This window comes from Balaenoptera physalus (assembly GCF_965194825.1).
Source record: "Balaenoptera physalus genome assembly, chromosome: 5".
Taxonomy (NCBI): Eukaryota; Metazoa; Chordata; class Mammalia; order Artiodactyla; family Balaenopteridae; genus Balaenoptera; species Balaenoptera physalus.
In genome coordinates, this window is record NC_138884.1 from 137,417,161 (window position 1) to 137,435,932 (window position 18,772).

Consider the following 18,772-nt stretch of genomic DNA (forward strand, 5'->3'; position numbering starts at 1 on the left):
ATATCTGAAACGACTCATTTCTTTATAAAATACACATATATTCTGGACATTGGTTGTACAACAGTGTGAAAACACTTAGAACTATTGAACTGTTGACTTAAAAATGAATGGGAAACTTCCAGGTGGGTGAACACGTGGAAATTTGGGCAGAGTTTTGGGCCTGGAGAGGGTAAAGATGCTCCGTGCCCCTCTCTCATGCCTGGCCCTATGCATCTTGTCCACTGGATGTTCATGTGTATCTTTTAGTATAACCTGTAATAAACTGCTAAACGAGAAAGAAGACAGCAATAATAATAACAACAGAGAAACATTCTGCATGATAAAAAGCCATCTCTTGGCTGGCAAGGACCAAAGTATTCTACTCCTGGCAAGCCTGTTTGCATTTGCAGCAAGAGGGCATTGAGGACCCCTCAAGAATAGACCACTCGAGCTTAGTTACGCCTGCGCAGAAGGATGACTTCTGCACCTTTTTCCTATCCCTGCGTGCCTCACACTCACCACACCTCAGACTGCTGTACTTTTTTATTCTTTATTCCCAAAATAGCTTGAGGCCCTTGTCTTCAGGGAGGTAAATCTGAGACTGGCTCTCCTGTCGCTTGGCTGCCTACTGAATAAGCCCTCTGTTTGCTGCAAACCTCGACAACTCAGCGTTCTGGTTGCTACCTGTCAGGCAAAACCAAGCAGGCTCGGTAACACTAGGACGTCAGTAGTTCACAAATGAATTCATCTAGAGAACTGACAAATCTGTCAAAAAGAGTTGGATCTTGAGAGAAGATTTGCTTACGTGGCAGCCGTGTGGCTGACAGGGTCTTGGTGCTCTGGCCTAGTGTCAGGCCTGAGCTTCTGAGGTGGGAGAGCCGAGTTCAGGACACTAGACCACCAGAGACCTCCTGGCCCCACGTAATATCAATCGGCAAGAGCTCTCCGAGAGATCTCTGTCTCAACGCTAAGACCCAGCTCCACCCAACGGCCAGCAAGCTCCAGTGCTGGACGCCCCATGCCAATCAACTAGCAAGACAGGAACACAACCGCACCCATTGGCAGAGAGGCTGCCTAAAATCATTATAAGTTCACAGATACCCAAAACACAACACCAGATGCAGCCCTGCCCACCAGAAAGACAAGATGCAGCCCAACCCGCCAGAACACAGGCACCAGTCCCCTCCACCAGGAAGCCTACACAAACCACTGAACCCACCTCACCCACTGGGGGCAGACACCAAAAACAATGAGAACTACGAACTTGCAGCCTGCGAAAAGAAGACCCCCAAACACAGTAAGTTAAGCAAAATGAGAAGACAGAAAAACACACAGCAGATGAAGGAGCAAGGTAAAAACCCACCAGATGAAACAAATGAAGAGGAAATAGGCAGTCCACCTGAAAAAGAATTCAGAGTAATGATAGTGAAGATGATCCAAAATCTTGGAAATAGAATGGAGAAAATATAAGAAACGTTTAACAAGGACCTAGAAGAACTAAAGAGCAAACAAACAATGATGAACAACACAATAAATGAAATTACAAATTCTCTAGAAGATTCAATAGCAGAATAACTGAGGCAGAAGAACGGATAAGTGATGGGGGAGACAAAATAGTGGAAATAACAACCGGAGGACAGAATAAAAAATAAAGAATGAAAAGAATTGAGGACAGTCCCAGAGACGTCTGGGAAAACATTAAATGCAACAATGTTCGAATTATAGGAGTCCCAGAAGAAGAAGAGAAAAAGAAACGGACTGAGAAAATACTTGAAGAGATTATAGTTGAAAACTTCCCTAACATGGGAAAGGATATAGTGAATCAAGTCCAGTAAGTGCAGAGAGTCCCATACAGGATAAATCCAAGGAGAAACACAAGAAGACACATAACAATCAAACTATCTAAAATTAAATACAAAGAAAAAATACTAAAAGAAGCAAGGGAAAAGCAACAAAACACATACAAGGGAATCTCCGTAAGGTTAACAGCTGATCTTTCACCAGAAACTCTGCAAGCCAGAAGGGAGTGGCAGGACATATTTAAAGTGATGAAAGGGAAAAACCTACAACCAAGATTACTCTACCCAGCAAGGATCTCATTCAGATTTGATGGAGAAATTAAAACCTTTACAGACAAGCAAAAGTTAAGAGAGTTCAGCACCACCAAACCAGCTTTACAACAAATGCTAAAGGAACTTCTCTAGGCAGGAAAAACAAGACAAGGAAAAGACCTACAATAACAAACTCAAAACAGTTAAGAAAATGGTAATGGGAACATACATACTGAGGACTACCTTAAATGTAAATGGATTAAATGCTCCAATCAAAAGACACAGACTGCCTGAATGGATACTAAAACAAGACCCGTATATATGCTGTCTACAAGAGACCCACTTCAGACCTAGGGACACATACAGACTGAAAGTGAGGGGATGGAAAAAGATATTCCATGCAAATGGAAATCAAAAGAAAGCTGGAGTAGCAATTCTCATATCAGACAAAACTATACTTTAAAATAAAGACTATAACAAGAGACAAAGAAGGGGACCCTACATAATGATCATGGGATCAATCCAAGAAGAAGATATAACAATTGTAAATATTTGTGCACCCAACATAGGAGCACCCCAATACATAAGGCAAATGCTAACAGCCATAAAAGGGGAAATCAACAGTAGCACAATAATAGTAGGGGACGTTAACACCTCACATTCACCGACGAACAGACCAACCAAAATGAAAATAAATAAGGAAACACAAGCTTTAAATGACACATTAAACAAGAGGAACTTAACTGATATTTATAGGACATTCCATCCAAAAACAACAGAACACACTTTCTTCTCAAGTGCTCATGGACCATTCTTCAGGGTAGATCATATCTTGGGTCACAAATCAAGCCTTGGTAAATTTAAGAAAATTGAAATCGTATCAGGTATCTTTTCCGACCACAACGCTATGAGACTAAATATCAATTACAGGAAAAAAACTGTAAAGAATACAAACATATGGAGGCTAAACAATACGCTACTAAATAACCAAGAGATCACTGAAGAAATCAAAGAGGAAATCAAAAAGCACCTAGAAACAAATGACAATGAAAACACGATGACCCAAAACCTATGGGATGCAGCAAATCAGTTCTAAGAGGGAAGTTTATAGCAATACAATTCTACCTCAAGAAACAAGAAAAATCTCAAAAAAAACCCCAACCTAACCTTACACCTAAAGCAATTAGAGAAAGAAGAACAAAAAAACCCCAAAGTTAGCAGAAGGAAGGAAATCATAAAGATCAGAATAGAAATAAATGAAAAAGAAATGAAGGAAACCATAGCAAAGATCAATAAAACTAAAAACTGGTTCTTTGAGACGATAAACAAAATTGATAAACCATTAGCCAGACTCATCAACAAAAAAAGGGAGAAGACTCAAATCAACGGAATGAGAAATGAAAACGGAGAAGTAACAACTGACACTGCAGAAATACAAAGGATCATGAGAGATTGCTATAAGGAACTATATGCCAATAAAATGGACAACCTGGAAGAAATGGACAAATTCTTAGAAAAACACAACCTTCTGAGACTGAACCAAGAAGAAAGAGAAAATATAAACAGAACGATTACAAGCACTGAAGTTGAAACTGTGATTAAAAATCTTCCAACAAACAAAAGCCCAGGATCAGATGGCTTCACAGGCGAATTCTGTCAAACATTTAGAGAAGAGCTAACACCCATCCTTCTCAAACTCTTCCAAAATATAGCAGAGGGAGGAACGCTCCCAAACTCATTCTACGAGGCCACCATGACCCTGATACCAAAACCAGAGAAAAATGTCACCAAAAAAGCAAATTACAGGTCAATATCACTGATGAACACAGATACAAAAGTCCTCAACAAAATACTAGCAAACAGAATCCAACAGCACATGAAAATGATCATACACCATGATCAAGTGGGATTTATCCCAGGAATGCAAGGATTCTTCAATATACGCAAATCAATCAGTGTGATACACCATATTAACAAATTGAAGGATAAAAACCATATTAAAATCTCAATAGATGCAGAAAAAGCTTTTGACAAAATTCAACACCCGTTTATGATAAAAACTCTCCAGAAAGTAGGCATAGAGGGAACCTACCTCAACATAATAAAGGCCATATATAACAAACCCACAGCCAACATCCTTCTCAATGGTGAAAAATGGAAACCATTTCCACTAAGATCAGGAACCAGACAAGGTTGCCTACTCTCACCACTATTATTCAACATAGTTTTGGAAGTTTTAGCCACAGCAATCAGAGAGGAAAAAGAAATAAAAGGAATCCAAATGGGAAAAGAAGAAGTAAAACTGTCACGGCTGATGACATGATCCTATAGATAGAGAATCCTAAAGATGGTACCAGAAAACTACTAGAGCTAATCAATGAATCTGGTAAAGTAGCCGGATACAAAATTAATGCACAGAAATCTCTTGCATTCCTATACACTAATGATGAAAAATCTGAAAGAGAAATTAAGAAAACACTCCCATTTACCATTGCAACAAAAAGAATAAAATACCTAGGAATAAACCTACCTAAGGAGACAAAAGACCTGTATGCAGGAAACTATAAGACACTGACAAAAGAAATTAAAGATGATACAAACAGATGGAGAAATATATCATGTTCTTGGATTGGAAGAATCAACATTGTGAGAATGACTCTATTAACCAAAGCAATCCACAGATTGAATGCAATCCCTATCAAACTACCAATGGTATTTTTCACAGAACTAGAACAAAAAATTTCACAAATTTTATGGAAACACAAAAGACCCCAAACAGCCAAAGCAATCTTGAGAAAGACAAACATAGCTGTAGGAATCAGGCTCCCTGACTTTCGACTATACTACAAAGCTATAGTAATCAAGACAGTATGGTACTGGCACAAAAACAGAAATATAGATCAATGGAACAGGATAAAAAGCCCAGAGATAAACCCATGCACAGATAAGGTCACCTTATCTTTGATAAAGGAGGCAAGAAAAGCCAGCCTCTTCAATAAGTGACGCTGGGAAAACTGGACAGCTACATGTAAAAGAATGAAATTAGAACACTCCGTAACACCATACACAAAAATAAACTCAAAATGGATTAAAGACCTAAATGTAAGGCCAGACACTATAAAACTCTTAGAGGAAAACATAGGCAGAACACTCTATCACATAAATCACAGCAAGATCCCTTTTGACCCACCTCCTAGAGAAATGGAAATAAAACCAAAAATAAACAAATGGGACCTAATGAAACTTAAAAGCTTTTGCACAGCAAAGGAATCCATAAACAAGATGAAAAGACAACCCTCAGAATGGGAGAAAATATTTGCCAACGAAGCAACTGACAGAGGATTAATCTCCAAAATATACAAGCAGCTCATGAAGCTCAATTTTAAAGACACAAACAACCCAATCCAAAAATGGGCAGAAGACCTAAACAGACATTTCTCCAGAGAAGATATATAGATTGCCAATAAGCACATGAAAGGATGGTCAACATCACTAATCATTAGAGAAATGCAAATCAAAACTACAATGAGGTATCGCCTCACACGGGTCAGAATGGCCATCATCAAAAAATCTAGAAACAATAAATGCTGGAGAGGGTGTGGAGAAAAGGGAACCCTCTTGCACTGTTGGTGGAAATGTAAATGGATACAGCCACTATGGAGAACAGTATGGAGGTTCCTTAAAAAACTAAAAATAGAACTACCATACGACCCAGCAACCCCACTACTGGGCATATACCCTGAGAAAACCATAATTCAAAAAGAGTCATGTACCAAAATGTTCATTGCAGCTCTATTTACAATAGCCAGGACATGGAAGCAACCTAAGTGTCCATAGACAGACGAATGGATAAAGAAGATGTGGCACATATATACAATGGAATATTACTCAGCCATAAAAAGAAACCAAATTGAGTTATTTGTAGTGAGGTGGATGGACCTAGAGTCTGCCCTACAGAGTGAAGTAAGTCAGAAAAACAAATACCATATGCTAACACATATATATGGAATCTAAAAAACAAAATGGTTGTGATGAACCTAGGGGAGGGACAGGAATAAAGACGCAGACGTAGATAATGGACTGAAGGACACGGGGAGGGGGAAGGGTAAGCTGGGACAAAGTGAGAGAGTAGCATGGATATATACACTACCAAATGTAAAATAGATAGCTAGTGGGAAGCAGCCGCATAGCACAGGGAGATCAGCTCGGTGCTTTGTGACCACCTAGAGGGGTGGGATAGGGAGGGTGGGAGGGAGACGCAAGAGGGAGGGGATATGTGGATATATGTATATGTATAGCTGATTCACTTTGTTATAAAGCAGAAACTAACACCACTGTAAAGCAGTTATACTCCAATAAAGATGTCAAAAAAGAATGATTAAGACTGTAAATTTTACATCACAATTTAAATAATGGTTAAAATTGTACATTTTATATTATGTATATTTTACCACAATACAAAAAGCAAAAAACTCACACACACATATTTTAAAAGTGCCAAAGTGTCCTTAATATCAGTATCTTGAGGTAGTATTTGGCATTAAAATGAAAGTATATTCATGTGAAACAGATACAGTGTTTTGTTATTTTTAAGATTCATATATGGTGCTTCTTAGTGGGGCTCAACTCTTGGAAATTTAAGGTAATGTTAATCACTCAACATCATTTCAATGTAGTACATTCAGGATTAAAATTTAAATTTTGGTTGGTTGTATATTTGCCTTATTTTATGCATTCATATCCTTTATGCTTTATTAGCTGGAATAATCTTATGCACAGAAGACAGAAATGTTGTCTTTTTTGCTGTTGTTGTTCAACATATAAGCATTGTATTGCTTTTGGCTAAAGATAATTTCAAGAGTCCCAGGTTAGAAGCAGATACAATGTAGTCTTTAAAATAACTTTAAAAAAGATCAAATCAATTTCTGAGTATTAAAATAGTTAATTCAGGATTGGTTTTTATCCTTTGACCTTAACTTCTGCTTCTAAAGTAAATCGATAGATTAACACTTCCAATTATGAGCCTTGAATTTTTTCCAAGTGAACCTAAAAACCTGGTAAGTCCCTCTCGTGTCCTATATTTGAGTGGATAGTTGTTAAAATCACCAAGCAGTTTGTTATAAATACATAGAAGAGAACAAAAAATAATGTCCACAAATCAATTCCAGAAATATCTACGAACATTCTTTATGGCCAAGTGCAAGGCATGCGGTGGTAAACACATGGACGTTGCCACAACAGAACTTACAGACTAAGGGGAAATGACTTATTCCTACTCAGTGGCTTCATCTATACATGTCACTGACTTTGAGGAGCTTGAGTATCTATCACTGATTGCGTGACAGACAAACGCAAATGTTCTACCTTAGCTTTATTTTGGTGGTAATAATAATGCGGGATAAATGACTGTGCTTCCTTCAAAGTACCTTGTGTAGTTTAAATTACTGCTGCTCCTCAACATAACATAACAAAGAAAAGCAAAGTGACTAACGTGGCCAGTCTTCTAGGCCAAATGTAATTAAAGGTAAAAGTTATGCACATTAGTGCTGATGAGAAATAACCTTTGAGTACTATGGAGAGGAAGATGATAGAATGACTGTATTTATAAAGTTAGCCAAAGCTCAGTTTATACAAAACCTTATCAGAAAACACCTACTGCATAAGTTGATGCCTAAGCTATTCATTTACCCATGACAATTTATCTGAATAATAGTAATCCTAATAATTACTATTAGATAGTAATAATTTCCCACAAAATTTAAGATCACAAAGATACAAATTATTAACTCTAAGTTACTTTTTATCTGTGTAAATATCTGTTCTGTCGTGTTTCAAGCGCTGTCACCCCCACTGGAAAGCGAGCAACACTGCTATTCATCAAGACAGTGAAGATGTTGGTGACGGTGGTAATAACAGCAAACAATCCCCCAGCGCTTCCTCTGTGCCCAGCACTGCTCTAGATGCTTTATGGAAACTACCTTATCTAGCTCTCATGATAACCTTGTGAGATCCCCAATTTTACATATGAGAAAATTAAAAGACAGATGCATCTAAAAATAAAGTTAAGTAACTTGCCTAGACTCACACGGCTTGTCAATTGGAGAGTCAAGAATTGAAAAACCGGGCCCTTTGTTTCCAAAGTCTGTGCTCTTCACCACTGCCCTGTACTGTGCACCATGGCAGGCAACTGCTAAATGTTTGTTAGATGAATAAGTGAAAGAGCATGTATATGTGAGTGTGTGTATTAGAAACTGTAAGGAACAGAAATATTTACACATGTACTTGGAAACCTGACAAGTTACATCTTTCTGATTTCTTCCCTAAAGGTTCAGTCCTATATTCGAATTTAACATGACTAACATCAAACTGTTTGCATCCCCTTGCAAACCTACTTTTCTCTCTCTCTTTTTTTTTTTTAAAGTCCTAAGATAAAACCTACTTCTCATCCTGCTACTCAGTTTTTATACTGACAACATCTCTGCCCTCACTGCCTAGGTTAAAAACCTTAAAGTCAACTCTGTTTCTCACTTTCTCTTGAATGCAACATCTAGTTTGCCCCTAAATAGATTCTTCCTTTGCAGTGTTTTTTGCATCTATTCTTCATTTCCTTTATATGTGTATATGTATACATATATATTTTTTGGCTGCATTGCGCAGCTTGCGGGATCTTAGTTTCCTCACCAGGGATTGAACCCCAGCCCACGGCAGTGAAAGCACCAAGTCTTAACCACTGAATTCCCTATTCTTCAGGGAAGAACCCTAATCAGGGAATTCCCTATTCTGCATTACTACTCAGTGTTACCATCACAACTGAAGTTCTTATAACTTAATTTTTAGATTTACTGCAGTAGCCAACTGCTCGGGCTTCTCAGGATCAAGTGAAAAATTGTATGTAAAGCATCCACCAGTGCACACAGAAGTGTTCAACTGATGGAGCAGTTTTCCCTAACTAACACATCACTAGCATATTTCTCTTTCTAAAGCACCACTTTAATAATTTGTTTCCTCGAGCAATAATTTCCAGTGGCTCTCTGCTACCGGACAAAACAGTCCAAATTCCTGAGACAGCATTCAAATGCCTCCAAATTTCTGTGTAATTTATCTTTCCAACCTTATCTCCATAGGAGCCTTCGACTTCAGTTAGGCTCTCACCGTCTCACCAGTAAATCATATATGTATCATCTTTAGGCTCATGTTTGTATCACTTTCTGTACCCTCTTTTGAAGATTTTGCGTTAAAATTCTGCCCATTCTTTAAGATTCCACCCTTGTTCCTCTTCTTTCCATGCCTCCTTCCCAGTTCCTTTTAATCCAGACGGTTCTCTTCTCGCATCAAAGCGTTGATATTTATTTTATGTAGAAGACATTTAACAATTCTGTATTATAATTCTAATTAGTGGTTTACATGTGTTTATATACATATACACTCATACACACACACACATACTCACAGGCCCCCAAGTATAATGGAAACTTTTAAAAAGGGGATTGTTTTTAGTTTCCACAGTATACACCACAGGGCTTTACACATAGGGATTTAATAAATATTTGCAGGTTTAAGAAACCTAGCAGTTAGAAAATTTTATTCTCTATTTGCTCAACAGTTACTGAGAAATCTACCACAAAACATACTTTAGATAAAAATTTTTAAACATTTATCTAGATTTATTTATAGTCTACTACTTTCTCCAAAGGATTTGAAGTGCCTAAGAAAAGGTAATTTTTCAGTTAAGCATTTCCCTCAATCTCACTCCTGAATGAAAGTTTAGAATGTATTAAAGGGTGGAGAGAAAAGTGATTTCACCAACTCTATCCCCCGAGGCTTTCCTAGAGCCTGCCTGTCAGTACTTTGCAACTCCTTATTTCTCTGTCAGGATATTTCATTGCAGGGATAACGGAAAGACCCAGGAGGACGATCTGACTCTGCATTATCTATGAGAAAATGTCTCTTCATTAGAGAATATAATTGAGAGTTCCCTATGTCATTAGTAATTTAGGATAAACATAAAATAAGACTTTCCAGAAAGTTTCACAGTGGTATTACACTCAAACACTTGCCAAGTAAAGCTATACAATCTCTTCACTGGAAATCTTTAAAAACAGAAACATCCTTACCAATCGGGAATGATTTAAGTGTAGCCTGCCAGAAGGTACAGAGATAGATGACATTTCCAGTTTCTATATGACATTATGGCAGTTAAAGAGCACTTTATACTAATTACAGACTTCAAAAGGAACTGTACCCAAGTTCTCTATAATTTCTAACATATTACAGAATATATCATAAGGTTTAAGGTAAAATTATCTTCTACCGATTTCCATGTAACTATAGAAGAACAAGGAATTCCTTATACTATCACTGGGAATTGCTTAGCCCAGCAGTGCCCTAAATATTTTTAGTTCACTTATATTAATTCATGTGTATGTGATAGAAAATCCTAGTCATGCCTACAAAATATAACTTAAAAATTAGTTGTAAAATCTAACTGATTTACTACCTTCTGTGTAAGTAAAATTTTATAAAATAAATTATAAACAAAATAATTAATGCTGTATCTATTAAAAAAATATTAGAATCAACATTGGGAAGTCATCCAATTCTTCAGCTGGAGGTGGAAGGCAAGAGCCCTTCCTCTGTGGTCCACGGACAGGCTTCAGGTAGTACGTTCACAAATACCCTGAACTATACACAATATCTTGTGTGTTTACCTAGTCTGGGAAGAAGGTCTATATATTTCCTCAGATTTTTAAGGGGTCTGAGGCCTAAGGAAGGATAAGGATTTTTGTCTGAGCTTTTTGCCTGGAATATACAAAGTTTTTAGAGAATTTTTTCTTTTAACGTTATGAGCACACTGATTGGAGTGTTCCAGTGTTGAATGTCTTTCCTACACAAACCACATCCATAATGTTTCATCTATAATTATTTCCACTTCTGCTTTCATTAAGGTGGTACAAGAATTTAAAGGCACTTGGCAAGCAGTCCAAATACAGAATTATTCTAGATTTTTACAGTATTCCCTCTATTTTATCGTTGCTTATCCAGACTTAATTCAACAGCAAATTCTCCAAAGTATACAATTCAGTTTAAAAAGAAACAATAACTTTCTCTTTGTACTCACATATCACTGGTTTATTTAATTAAACTATGTATTTCTAAAACAGGTATAACTGGCATAACCTGGTTTGGGAACAATCACACTGATACTGTAAAGCAAGTGACAGAGTGTCTAAGTTGACTAGGTAAGGGCACAGAGAAAGTCTCGGGCCCTGGTCAGCATGCTTTGTACAGAAACTTCACTGGTTGACGTTGCCCACAATGAAGTGGACATCAGCCAAGAGGGTTTTCTACTGCACATGAACATTAATACTGTACCTTATTATTACTTTGATATTGCAAAGTAGTTATTATTCTCATCTTATAGGTAAAGAAATTAAGACTCAGAAAAGTTATTTAATGTTCCTACGGTCAGGCAATGATTGAATGGGCTTCATACCCAGTCTTGTAATCAAAACGTTCTCTCAACTAAATCACACTGCCTCTTACCTTAAGCCCAATCATTTACAAGAGATGTTAGTAAAGCATATCTGTGGCATTATATAATATCAAGATCTAAAAGGCAAAGTGAAGATTCTCTGAAAAAAATTTAATAATGAGTATGAAGCAGAATGGTCAGTAATTGCAAAGACTGTGACCTTGACTTCGTGTGTGGCTTCAAAGGACCTGACTACTAAAAAAGGAAATTCATCCTAAGGTTTCAAATCTTATTCAGTTAACTAAAAGTACCACAGGTTACAGGCCAGCTTTAGATATATTCAAGCACCCTTGGTCACAGGCCCAGGTTCGTTCTTTCCCTTTCTGCACATTCCCCCTAAGTGATCTCATTTAGGCCATGACTGGAGAGGAACACAAATGAGCACTTCAAATGCAACTTGTTCAAAATGGCAACTACTTCTTATCCACACCTTCCCAAGTTTCCTCCCTCCCAGTAAAGGGCATCGTCACCATCCACCCAGATGCTCAAGTCAAAGCTTAGACGTCATCTTAGATTCCTTCCGTTTTCTCATCCCCTATATTTGACTTATGAGTTCCACCCTACACCTCCCTAATATATTTCATAACTACCCATTTCTCTCCATCTCCACCCACAACACTCTGTTCTAAGCCACTATCATCTATTGCCTAGAATACTGTCATAATCTAATATCTGGTTTCCTTGACTCCATTTTTGCCCCTTCTCTAGTCTGTTTTCCACATAATAGCTAAAGTGGTCTTTTAAAGACCTAGGAATGTCTAAAATTCTCCAATGATTTCCTACTGCTGCACTTTGGACTTTAACTTAAAATAGACTTACTTAAATATCTTGCTTAAAGTAAGTACAAACAGCTTACTTAAAATAGCCTACAAGATTCTCATGGTCTGATTCTTGCCTAGTTCCTCAACCTGACAGCATTCTCTCTCCTCACTCACTATACTCCAATTACATGGGGCTACTCCCTAACACTGCACCTTCGTACTTGCTATTCTTTCATCTGCCTGGAATATTTTCCTGGCTTTTTCATAGAGTTGATTTCTTTCTATCATTTGGGCCTCAGTTTAAATCTCACCTTTTCTGACTACTTTTTAAGAAACGGTCCAGCCCTTTCAGCTCCCACCCTGTCCGAGTTACTATCACATCATCGCATTTGTTTTCTTCATGCCATTTAAAATACATAGAATTATCTTGTTTATTTGTTAGTTTACCTTCTTATTATTTCTCTCCCCACCCTGGAATGAAAGCTCTAAAAGAGAAGCTACATTCACAGGGCTTAGAACAGTGCCTGGCACACATAAGGTGGTTTTTAGTCTAGATAAATTTTAGTTAATTCCACAGAATCACTTAACTAGTCCATTCAAAAAGAACATTTCTAATATCCTATATCTCGCTTTTTCAAAGTTTTCGTCTACTTGCTCTCATATGACAACTAATTCCATAATTCAGTGATTACATTTTAAAGTAGCCGTCAAACTGTGTAATAAATTCAGGAGACTACTACTACAAAAACCAATGTGCTACGGAGCTCTATTTATAGAAATCATTTATGGAAAGCTTATTTTAAGTTACTTGAAGAATGAACTCAAAGTTTCAAAGTAATGTGTGTATTTTCTTTACAACATATAATTTTAATCTTAGGATAAGACTGAGGGAATTACAAAGTTCATTCGTTCAATATATACTGAAGTGAGTGCCTTTGCTAGGTGCTCGGGAGACAAGGAAGAACAAGATCCAGTCTCCGCCACAGTGAAACTTAGGAACTACCAGAAATACTGAAAAGCTACGAGGTTTAAAATACAGGTAGTAAATGCTATAAAAAATTCACAGTGCTATGGGAACACATATGGAGGATCAGGGGATTAGAGCTGTCTCTCCAGAGGAAGTAGGCTCGTAAGCCGATACATGAAAGATAAATAGAAGTTAGATGGACAAAGACAGGGTAACGAAGAACGTTACAATCAAATCCATGTGTGAAGGCCAGGAAATAAGAAGGGATAATAAATTTAGGAAACTGAAAGAAAGCTCCGTATGAATGGAACGGAGTGTTACTAGGATATGGGAGTGGGGATGAGAGAGGAAGAAGCTGGAATCACAAAGAAATACAGCTTGGATTTTATATGTATAAGGTAATACAAGGAAATACAAGGATCGTACATGTCTTGATAGGAAGTTGAGACTTCACCATCAGTACACTGGGGAGGCACTGAAGTATTTTAAGGAGAGAAGTGACATGATTGATCTGAACATCAGAAAATCTTGCTGATTACAGCAGGAAAAATAGTAAGTAAATATGACTGTAGTAAATTAGGGGCTTTTAGCAGTAATTTAGGTGAGCAATGTTGATAGCCTAACTCTTGGAGGGAAATGGACAGATTCAAGAGTTATTTAGAAGGTAGCATTAGTAATACTTGATGTTTAGGGGTGTGAGGAAAAGGAGGAGTTCAGGATGACATCTAGAGTTTTGCTTGAGCAAGTGGGTAGATATTAACACATGGAAATGGAAAATACAGGATGAAACAAAGACTTGGGCTAGGTGTGAAATAATGAGTTCAGTTTTGAAGATATTGAGTGTGAGGTACCTACGGAAATGTTCAGCAGACAGCTGGAAAAACATTATTTCAAAAAGGTCAGCATTAGAAGCTGTTTTATAACAATAATTAGCCTTTTTCTGCTTGTCTCTGTCATAGAAATAGATATCCTAACTCATGCTGAAAGAGAAAATTTCTACTCTAAACATACTTCAATTCTCAATATCACTGGTATATATATAACTGAAAAGGTACGGTTATGAAGTTAAGAGCAAAGTTTTCCCTACAATGCACTAGTCTCTTTGAAAATGCCACAAATACTTTAAATAAAATAAGAGAAGTTATGGTTCCTTAAGGCAAGGGATAAGAGTTTGAAATTTGGGCCAATATCTCAGGCATCATAATTAATTACTATAATTGCTTAGATCATTTTGTTATTATTGAGGCACAGTTTAAGTTAAGGATGGGCCATGTATATTTTGGTTGATACACTGTAAGGGAAAATTTCCTCAACGCATGAAATCCTTTAGTGATGACTAAAGATTAAATCACATAAGGCTCTATTCTATATCATACGAGACAATTAAAAACAAAAGGTGTACTATTCGTTTCAGGGAAATGATGGATCTGCCAGCTGCAGCAAATGCTTTCTTTGAAACTCTCTTATGACAAATTAACATAGCATGTGCCAGATGTTTTTTTTTTCTGTTGAATTATACTATAATATGCTTCAGTTACTTTTAGTAATTATGCATTTTGTGATCTGCCAGTACCTGCAGCTGCCTCTCATTCTGTTAATTTAATAAAAAAAAAAAAACTAAAAAAAAATTTTAGAAAAGCAGTTATGGCAGCCAAACATTACAGATATACAGCCAAGAATAATGTTTTAGAGACTGAAGAGAATTCCTTAGGCTCGAATGCTGTATAATTCATATAAATATATATGAATTGTCCTGTCACTGGACAAGAGAAGAAAATATTACACATTGTATATTCATTCATTCATTTATTCAATACAATTTTATTGAACAATTTTATATGCCAGGCAAGATGTTAGCTCATGGTTTTGTAGAAGAGATGGATGTAAATGATAGTTATGCTACAGTTCAGTAAATGTCATAAAGAAGAATGAGCAGAATGGTATGGGAGTATAGGAAAAGGAAAGATGCATTCTGTCAGCGGTATAAAGAATGCTTTATAGAAAAAAAGATATTTGAGTTGGGTACCTGGAAGGAAGAAAATTTTTTCAGGTGGGGAGTTGGGAAAGAACATCCCTAGAAAGAAACAGCATGTACCAATTACCCCTAGAATCATCCTTGATTCCCTTCTTTTCCTTCATACTCTACATCCAATCCATCAGCACCTTCTATTACCTCTAAAAATAAAAAGACTCCCAACTAATCCACCTTTCTCTTTCTTCTCAGTTTAAGCCACCACTATCTCTTATTAACACTCTCGTGAGAGCCTTCTAAGTCCCTCCTCAGCTTTTTACTCACTTCCATTTTCCACACAGGAGACAGAGTGATCTTTAAAAAAAAAAAATCAGATCAGGTGACTTCTTTCAAAACTGTCCACTGGCCTTCACTCACACTTAAAGCTCTTTAGCCTGGCTAATGAAACCCTACAAGATCAGGTCCCTGTCTGCAGCAGAGAGTGTTCACCAAACATGCCACGTGCTCCATTTACATTTCCCAGGCTCCTATGCAGTTAGATTGGGTCCATATGCCTAGTTTGGCCAATGAAAGTAAAAGGAAGTGATGTGAGTCACTTCAGAGCTGAGTTAGTTAAAACCCAGTGTTCTTCCATTCCTCTCTTTCCCTGCTCCAGTGATCTTAGAAGACCATGTGTTCAAGATGATGTAACCTCTACCAGCAGAGCCTTCCTGCCAAACCACCTTAGACATGTAATATGAGCAAGAAATAAACCTTTGTTGTGTTAAGCCCCTGAGATTGTTTGCTGTGGTGGCTGGCATTACTTTATGTAATACATTGCCTAAATCTTACACTACTGCCTTCATTTAGCATACTATTTCTTTTACTTCAATCATCAAGTGTATTCCTGCCCTGGGGTCACTGCACTAGCTGTTCTCTCTGCTTGAACAGCTCTTTCCCCTGACATTTAAATGATAGGATCCTTTTCATCATTAGATCTTAAGGTTCATTTCCTCACAGGATCTTCCTCATCTACCAGTCTCAGGTGTCCACCCATCCATTATCACATTGGCTTATTTTAATTTTCTGCATAATACTTATTATCTGATTTTATATGTATGTATTTATTTGTTCGATAATTTCCACTTTCCCATCAATACTCTAATATCTTAAAAAGAAAGGCGGAGGGAACTTGGGCTTTGCTGTTATCCTTAGTACTTAAAGAATAGTGCCACCACTCAGTAAATATGTGATGAGTGAATGGAGTGAAGACTAGGAGTGGTAAAAGGGCTGGCCCTTACCAATGTTTGGCTTATTGGGGCGGCTGTTCAGTGTGGCTGGGACATGCCCTTCATGAAGTAGGGACAGGCAGACTGCTGATAACAGGGGGAGGAAAGATCGTAAAAAACCTATAGGCAACAGTAAAACAGAAATTTTTAAGTAGGCAGGGCCAGGACTGTATTTGCTTTTTAGGAAAATAATTCTGAGACAGTGTGAAAGATGGAACAGAGGGGAAAAAAAAATGATGGCAGAAACCAGGGTGATCCAGGCTACTTTGACAGCCATGGTTAAAGATATGAAAAGGCCTGACCGATGGCAGGGACAAGTATGTTATTGCACATTTACACACATGCAAGCATTTCTGCAGGACAGATTCTGATACCAGGTATTGCAAATGGATATGCATAGTTTAAATTTTTTTAGCTACTGTTACATTACCTTATACAAAGGATTTGCTAGTTTACATTTCCACCAATACTGTATACCCCATTCCTGTTTCCTCATATATTTGCAGATGCTGCATGTTAACCATCTTTTACACTTTTGCTAAATTGCTTGGCAAAATTGTTTAAATTTGCATTTCTTTAGTGTATGGTGTGGCTGAATTTGGTTTAATATGCTTTTTTTTCCTTTTTTTTAAAAATTTATTTATGGCTGTGTTGGGTCTTCATTTCTGTGCGAGGGCTTTCTCTAGTTGCGGCGAGCGGGGGCCACTCTTCATCGCGGTGCGCAGGCCTCTCACTATCGCGGCCTCTCGTGTTGTGGAGCACAGGCTCCAGACGCGCAGGCTCAGTAGTTGTGGCTCACGGGCCTAGTTGCTCTGTGGCATGTGGGATCTTCTCGGACCAGGGCTCGAACCCATGTCCCCTGCATTGGCAGGCAGATTCTCAACCGCTGCGCCACCAGGGAAGCCCCTGTCTTTTATCTTTGTTTAGCATCTTTCTTCATACAGAATTTTAATTTTTATGGTGAAATAAATTAATCAATCTTTGCATTCTGGATTTGTGTTTTGATTAGAAAGACTTTTCCATTCTAGGATAATAAAATTAATCTTATTTCTTTTAATACTTTTTTTAAATTTAGCTTTTTAATCCATCTGTAATTTACTTTGTATAGTGAATAAAGAGTATACTAAATGAGTTAAAATTTTTCCAACATCAACTTTTCACCATTGATTTGAAATGCCATATTATAATGAACAAAATTTCCAATTTTACATGGTTTGTTTTTCCGTGTTCTGTTCAAATTATCTATTCCTGTGCCAATACCACCATACAGCTTTCTATATTTTGATATCTGGTAGGGCAAATCTCATCTCATTTTTTTCCCATAAGAAGTTTTAAAATTTAATCTATAAAAATAACAATAGTTTCTCATTCAAGTAAGATTAGTACAGCTATATTACATTTATAGATGTTACATGTTAATATGTAAGCTTTAAAATGCTTTCCTCTTGGAAGCTCAAAATTTTCTGTGTTGTATACATTTCAAGATAAAAGAGTAACTAAGAGGAAATAATTAGAGATGAATTAATACAATTTTACAAATTAAAACAAACTTCAAACTGAAAGAAGATACCACAGAGGAGCTCAAATTTTTAAAAAGCTTCTTACATTAAGCTTTTTGATACTAAGATAAAATACTTCCTTCTGTAGGAAAATTATTTTATTTAATCATTTTGTGTTACATTTAACTATGGCTATACTTGCTTATGGGTAGATCTTAAGAAATCACAAGTACCTGGTAATCATATTTAATTGTCAGTTGTTGGAAGGAGCAGAGGTTTCCAAAGCCAGCAAAACTAGTCCAGAGAGGACTCTACCATCCTAAGTGTTTTGTGGCTATCCTGGTATTTAGTATTTGATTTAGTCTCTAATATACTCCTAACTGTAGTAAATAGGTGGACACACAGTAAACAAGATAACAGCCAATTTATAAGAATTTAATTGCTATGAAGTAGAGATGACAGAGAAAAACAGCCAAGTGTTTTCAAGATTTGGTGAGACAGACTAGCACTAAGTTTTTAAAGGGCAGATTTTCAGGAAGAAAACTTTGATGCTTAATATGGTGTAATAATAATATGTTGGGAAGCAGGATGCTGGGACCTACCATGAAAAAGCTCATTTTTGATAGCTATTAAACACTTTTTACATGAATGGTAGAATGCATAAATTCATGGTACATACAGAGAAATCCTTACTGGGAGAGTCAAATGCATAAAATTAGCCATTTGCATTTTTAATGTATGCT

At 37.1% G+C, this 18,772-nt stretch overlaps 1 protein-coding gene across 2 annotated transcripts in view; it reads right to left on the minus strand.

The window, feature by feature from the left end:
- Window positions 1–18,772, minus strand: part of SCLT1 (sodium channel and clathrin linker 1) — a 232,580-nt gene that overhangs the window by 12,777 nt on the left and 201,031 nt on the right. The gene's annotated exons all lie outside the window — the stretch shown is intronic.